The 5,932-nt window shown below is 42.0% G+C and overlaps 1 long non-coding RNA gene across 1 annotated transcript in view; it reads left to right on the top strand.

The window, feature by feature from the left end:
- LOC107184714 overlaps positions 1-469 on the top strand; it is a 7,059-nt gene extending 6,590 nt beyond the window's left edge. Inside the window, exon 2 of the long non-coding RNA XR_001515611.1 lies at positions 322-469. This is a non-coding gene — a long non-coding RNA (uncharacterized LOC107184714). The remainder of the gene's footprint in view (positions 1-321) is intronic.
- Positions 470-5,932: the final 5,463 nt, after the last annotated feature.

Genomic DNA, 5,932 nt, shown 5'->3' with positions numbered 1-5,932 from the left:
ACCCTGACAAGAGAACCCAGCTATGATGATCACCTGAACGCTGCCTCTGTGTCATTCTCCGTCCACACCTTTGGGGACCCCTGGACCTGCTGGGGCTCGACCCCAGCATTGTTCTACCCCCAAAGTGGTCGCAACCCACAGGTTGAGAACCGCTGGATTAGGTGAATGAGAAATTCCTGTCATGTGTGAAATTCCTTCATAGTTAGATCTATTTCTGGATTTTTGATTCTGTACTCTAATCCTCTCATCTACAGGGTGTCCCCAAAACATGTATACACATTTTAACAGCTGGTAGCTCAATTGATGTTTCTTTCTTTTTAGCCAGACTAAGCTTTGAATAAAGGAAATTCATCCTGAAATGCTACTAGAAGTTTGAAAATACAGTTGAAGTATAAACACTGCCTTTATAATTATTAAAAGTGTGTATACCCAGGGTGTCTCCCAAAAAATGTATACACACTTTAACAGCTGATGACTCACTATAGATTCAATACAATCCCTATTAAAATACCAACGGCGTATTTCACAGATCTTGAACAAACGCTCCAAAAATTTATATGGAAACAATAAAAGACCTTGGATAGCCACAGCAGTCTTGAGAAAGAAGAACAAAGTTGGAGGAATCACAATACCAGATACTACAAAGCCACTGTACTCAAAACAGCCTGGTACTGGCACAAGAACAGGCATATAGACTAATGGAACAGAACAGAGAATCCAGAAATCGATCCAAGCCATTCAACTCAATATTTGACAACGGAGGCAAGAGCATACAATGGAGTAAGGACAGTCTCTTCAATAAATGGTGTTGGGAAATTGGACAGGTACATTGATCATAAGGAAAATGCTTTCAGCTTTTTCCAGTTGAGTATCATGTTAGCTGTGGGCTTGTCACATATGCTTTTTATCATGTTGAGGTAAGTCCCCGCTATTTCAGCTTTGCTGAGAGTTTTTATCATAAACGGATGTTGGATTAAAAAAATGTTTTTATTAGTTTTAGAGAGAGAGATAGAACATCAATGATAAGAGAGGATCTCAGCTGCCTACTGGGGATCAAGTCTGCAACCTGGGCATGTGTCCTGACCGGGAATTGACCTGTGACCTTCTGGTTCATGGGTTGACAACCAACTACTGAGCAAAACCAGTCAGATTGATGCTAGATTTTGTTGAATGCGTTTTCTGCATCTATTGATATGATCACATGATTTTCACCCATCATTTTTAAATGTGGTGTATCATGTTATTTGATTTGTGGATATTGAACTAATCTCAGGAATAAATCTCAGGAATAAATCCCACTTGACCATGGTTTGTGATCTTTTTAACATTCTACTGGATTCAATTTACCAATATTTGAGGATTTTTGCATCTGTTCATCAGGCTTTTGGTCTATAGCAGTGGTCGGCAAACCTTGGCTCACGAGCCACATGCAGCTCTTTGGCCCCTTGAGTGTGGCTCTTCCACAAAATACCACGTGCAGGCGCGCATGTACAGTGCGATTGAAACTTCGTGGCCCATGCGCAGAAGTCGGTTTTCGGCCTGGGCGAGTCTATTTTGAAGAAGTGGCATTAGAAGAAGTGGGGGGTGTCAAGTCGGTCGGGCGACAGAAGACGCGGCGCAGGCAGGCGGGCCACGGGATATGCAGCACCTGGGAGGCGCGTGTGACTCATGCACAAGTTGAGTGAGCCAGTCAGTCAGCAGTCTCATTGTGCAGTGGTTAGTGCTATTCATGTCTGCATATCGCGCGCGGTTGACAGATAGACGAAACAAGTATACAAGATGAGTGTGGATGGGAGAGTTGGAAGGGATTGACCTCAGCGAACGTACCTCAATCAGACTGAGGATGTTTTTAGCAAAGGCCAGCTTAGGAGCACCCTAATTACGTTAATAACAATGTACCTACCTATAGAGTTTAAGTTTAAAAAATTTGGCTCTCAAAAGAAATTTCAGTCATTGTACTGTTGATATTTGGCTCTGTTGACTAACGAGTTTGCCGACCACTGGTCTATATTTTTCTTTCTTTTGTAATGTCTTTGTCTAGTTTTGGAATAAGGGTAAAGCTGGTCTCATAAAATGAGATTGGGAGTCTTCCCTCAATTTTTTGGAGTATGAGGATAGGTATTCTTTGAATGTTTGGTAAAATTCACCTGTGACATCATTCAGTCCTGGACTTTTGTTTATTTGGAGTTTTTTGATTACTGATTTGATTTTATTAGTAGTTATTATTCTGTTCAGATTTTCTGTTTCTTTTTTACTAAGTTTTGGAAGGCTGTATATTTCTAAAAAGTTATCCATCTTCCAGATAATCTAATTTATTGGTATATAATTATTCATAGTATTTTTTAAACATATTCTTTTTTAAAAAAATGGGTAATTTAAAATTTTATTTTTTATATATATTTTTATTAATTTCAGAGAAGGGAGAGGGAGAGAGAGATGGAAACATCAATGACGAGAGAGAATCATTGATCGGCTGCTGCCTCCAGCAAATTCCCCACTGGGGACTGAGCACACCACCTGGGCATGGGCCCTTGACTGAATTTGAACCCAGGATCCTTTAGTCCGCAGGTTGATGCTCTATCCACTGAGCAAAACTGGCTAGGGCTGTACCTACTCTTTTTTTGAAATATGTTTGTATTGATTTTAGAGAGAGAGGAAGGGAGAGAGAGAGAAACATTGATATGAGAGAGAAACATCAATTTCTGCATCCCATATACATCCCTTCTGGGGATAGAATTACAACCTGAATTGAACTGGTGACCTTTTGGTGCATGGAACTATGCTCAACCAAGTGAGCCATACCAGCCAAGACTCATAGTATTTATATATGCAAAAGGCTAGTATGCTAAGTGTCCTTCCCACTGTCTGACTGGTCGCTATGACGTGCAGTGACCATCGGGGGGCAGATGCTCAACGCAGGAGCTGCTGTGATGTGCGCAGAGAAACGGCACTGCGGACCTGGCGCTGACAAAGCATCACTGAGCATCCCCCAAGTGGGACACAGGCTCTGCCACCACCCTGAGCGACACCCCACCAAATCGCAGCCAACACTGCCGAGACCCTGTGGTGCAAAATGCAACCCACAGCCCAGCCCAGAAATGGTCACTGTGGGCGCTGGGTAATGACATAGCAACGCCCAGCTTCCTCTTCCTAGTGACGACTAGCCTCTGCGGTTTCTTCAGCCCGAGAACACAGGTGGAAACATTTTACACTTTAACCAAGTGTCTGTGAAGTGTTTTCCTGTGCCTCATCTCATTTGATCCTCACAGAAGTCCTGGTTTAGGTAGATAGGAGGGTTCGGTGGGATCCTATTTTCTTTTCATTGTCTGGAAAATGGAGATTTAGAAAGCTTAGAAATTTGACCCGACTGAAAAGAAGTCAGAAATGATGGACCTTGCCCTACCCTAGTGGTCGGCAAACTGCAGCTCGCGAGCCACATGCGGCTCTTTGGCCCCTTGAGTGTGGTTCTTCCACAAAATACCACATGCGGGTACGTATGTACAGTGCGATTGAAACTTCATGGCCCATGCAACCAAGGGCACATGCCCGGGTTGTGGGCTCGATCCCCAGTGGGGGGCATGCAGAAGGCAGCTGATCGATGATTCTCTCTCATCATTGATGTTTCTCTATTTCCCTCTCCCTTCCATTCTGAAATCAATAAAGAAATATATTTAAAAAAGAAAAGAAATGGTAGACCTTGAAATTACCTGAAAAAGAAGTTGGGATGCTTCACTAGGCTGGAAAAAGTGTCAATCAGAAAGCAGGTCTAATTAAGCAAGTTTATCCTATCTAATAAAAGAGTAATATGCAAATTAACCATCACTCTGCAACAAAGGTGGCGGCACCCATAGCGGCTAGGGCAGGACGCTGGCAGCGTCACCCTGGCAACGTGAGCCCAGCAGGTATTGCCTTGGCGACTGGCAAGCAGGCAAGCGCCCACAGCAGGCAGCACCCAGTAGGGCCTGCTCGCAGGTTGCCGCGGGGACCTGCGATCAGGCAAGTGCGGCCTGCGGGCGGCACCCTGCCCTGGCTGCAGGATAAAAGGCTAAGTTGACTCGTGCATGCACGATATATATGAAGCTCTTGCTGGTGCCAATTGAATGCATGTGTTTCCATCTGTCATTGTCGATCATGAATTAGGTTGACACTTCTATTATAGAGAGAGAGCGAATAATGATATTAAAATATTTCTTCTAATTAATTTCCTTTCAATGTGCACGAATGTGTGCACTGGGCCACTAGTTATCTTATAATCTTTTGTATTCCAGTGATGTCACTTCTGTTTCATTTCTGATTTTATTTATTTGGATCCTCTTTTTTTTCTTTATGAGTCTGGGTAAAGTTTTATCGATTTTATCTTTTTAAAGACCAGGTCTTGGTTTTATTGATCTTTTGTATTATTTTTTTAGAGTTTTGTTTATTTCTATGCTGATCTTGATTATTTCCTTCCTTCTACTCACTTTGGCTTTGTTTGTTTTTGTTCTTCTAGTTCCTTTAGGTGTAAGTTTGTTTATTTCAGATTTTTCTTGAGGTAGGCCTGTGCTGCTAAGAAGCTCTCTCTTAGAATTGCTTTTGCTTTGTCTCACAGATTTGGGGTCATTGTATTTTCATTTTATTGTTTCAAGGTATCATTTGATTTCTTCTTTGATTTCATTGTTAACCCATTCATTGTTTCATAGTGTGTCATTTAGCCTCCATGTATTTGTGAGTTTTTCAATTTCCTTCATGTACTTGATTTCTGATTTCACACTATTGTAATTAGAGACAATACTTGATACGATTTCATTCTTAAATTTATTGAAACTTGTTTTGTGGCTATTTGAGGCCTTTTTTGGTTCCATATAAATTGTTGGAGTATTTGTTCTAGATTTGTGAAATATGCCCTTGGTATTTTAAAAGGGATTGCATTGATTCTGTAGATTGCCTTGGGTAGTGTGGATATTTTAATGATGTTTATTCTACCAACCCATGAACATGGTATATCCTTCCACTTATTTATATCTTCCTCTATTTTTTCAACGTCCTGTAGTTTTCTGAATACAGTTCTTTTATCTCCTGGTTAAGTTTATTCCTAAGTATCTTAATTTTTTTGTTGCAATGCAAAGCAGGTCCCTTTGGAGTCACTTCCTGTTGTTCAACAGGACTCAGGTGAAAAACCATATCATATGCTGTAAGTTAAGAAACAGGCTACCTGGGAAATTTTCAATTTAATGTTAGCAAGTAAAGAGAAGACATGAGTCCCATTCCTTCTGTTATTCTGTAGTGGAGAAAACTGGGCACCCTATGGACATGCAGGGTGGGGTACGTGGCATTGGAGGATCCTGCCTCATATTCACTCTGAGTAGCCTTTTTGATGAGGAGACACAAACTGCTTAAGCACCAAGCATTCTGTGTTAGGGTGTCAGCTATTTGCTGTGTGGTAAGCAGACTTCTCCAGTGGCTCCCAGTGATTCTTACACTGGTATAAACACTCTTGTGAAATCCCCTCCCCTTGAGTTTGGGATGGATCCAGTGACTTGCTTCTTTGGGGGGAAAATTTTTTTTTTTATTGATTTCAGAGAGAAAAGGAGGAGAGAGAAATAGAAACATCAATGATAAGAGAGAATCATTGATTGGTTGCCTTCTGCACCTTTCACACAGGACAGAACCCACAACCAGGCCTGTGCCCTAACCTGGAATCAAACCGTGACCTCCTGGTTCATAGGTTGATACTCAACCACTCAGCCACACCGGCTGCACTAGTGACTTGCTTCTAACCAATAGAATATGGCACAGGTGAAAGGATATCACATCCATGAGGAGGTTATCAAATCTCTTTCTTCTTGGAAGAGACTCTCCTTCACTGTCTTTGAGGAAGCGGGTGGCCCACGTGGTAGAAAACTGAGTGGTGTCTCCTGTCCAACTGCCCTTGAGGATCTGAGGCCCTCAGGCC

This window comes from Myotis davidii, unplaced genomic scaffold (assembly GCF_000327345.1).
Source record: "Myotis davidii unplaced genomic scaffold, ASM32734v1 scaffold1007, whole genome shotgun sequence".
Classification (NCBI taxonomy): Eukaryota; Metazoa; Chordata; class Mammalia; order Chiroptera; family Vespertilionidae; genus Myotis; species Myotis davidii.
The sequence above is the reverse complement of the archived record's forward strand: the minus strand, read 5'-3'. Positions and strand labels throughout refer to the sequence as shown.